Source organism: Arachis stenosperma, chromosome 4 (genome assembly GCF_014773155.1).
Source record: "Arachis stenosperma cultivar V10309 chromosome 4, arast.V10309.gnm1.PFL2, whole genome shotgun sequence".
NCBI classification, from domain to species: Eukaryota; Viridiplantae; Streptophyta; class Magnoliopsida; order Fabales; family Fabaceae; genus Arachis; species Arachis stenosperma.
In genome coordinates this window covers 2,112,894-2,114,023 of record NC_080380.1, presented here as the reverse complement: position 1 = coordinate 2,114,023, position 1,130 = coordinate 2,112,894, and the positions used below count along the sequence as shown (strand labels likewise).

The following is a 1,130-nucleotide window of genomic DNA, read 5'->3' as shown; positions in this document are numbered from 1 at the left end:
GTTTAGATATCTTGAAAGTTGTAATTTTTGGTTTGGCAAATTTTTGATTCATGAACGCAGAAGTGATTTTGCATTCAAAATCACGTTTTCAAGAAGCAACAATTTTAAGCTTCTGCGTTTCACCAACGGGCTTTTAGTCATCAATACTCAATCTTTATTTATTTTTTACCAATTTTATCCTTTATGCATACTATTGTATTATTTATATTATTTATGTTTATATGAACTATCTTTTTCTATTATTTACTATTTTTTTATTAATTATTTATTTGATATTATACACTTTTATAATTATAATTTTTTTGTATTATTTTATTTTTTTTAATATAATATATTGATCTTATTAAGAAAGTAAATTAAACAAAAAAATAATTGTAAATAATAATAATAAAAATTATAACATACTAAAAAAGAGTACTAAGAGTACTAAAAATATACTGTATAAAAAATATCATAATTTTTTTTTATTTATTTCAATTACTACCAAAATAAATATTTAATTTTTTTATTATTTTTAGTACTCTCTAAAATTTATATTTTGTTAGTTTTAATTAAAAGTATATTTTGCCAATTTTTATATATTATTTTTATCTTAGTGTATAAATATTAATTTTATTATAGAATTAATTAATAACATCTATTCAAATATCTAAATTAAAATAATATACAAAAATTATTTAAGTTGATGTCTATTTTAGTAAATTTGTATCTAAAAGTGATTTTGAATAGTGTAATCCAAACAACATTTATTTTACTATAATTCATTTTGATATAAATATTGCCAAACATAAATCACTTAATACAAACTTACTTTTCATCAAAATCAAATTTGCAAAATTAATTTTATTCAAACTCCCGTTTGCAAACTGTAATCCAAACACACACTAAGTATTTAGAGAAAATAACTAATTAAATGGCCAGAAAAAAATATTTGAGTCTGTCAGAACACCGTGAGACCATCTCGACCACAAGGTTTTAGCGCGAACGATCCTTCACCATTCAGATGGCATGCGCTTTGGAACAATTAATCACGCTCTGACCTCACGGTCATAGTTCAACCAAAGTCTTCTTAGAACTCAAGGATACAGATGTACGAGCCTATAGAACAGATCCTGTTCAAGTAAGGTCGT

General features: G+C 22.8%; 1 pseudogene; it reads right to left on the bottom strand.

The window, feature by feature from the left end:
- Nucleotides 1-934: 934 nt before the first annotated feature.
- LOC130978490 (small nucleolar RNA U3) lies at nt 935-1,130 on the bottom strand (annotated as a pseudogene).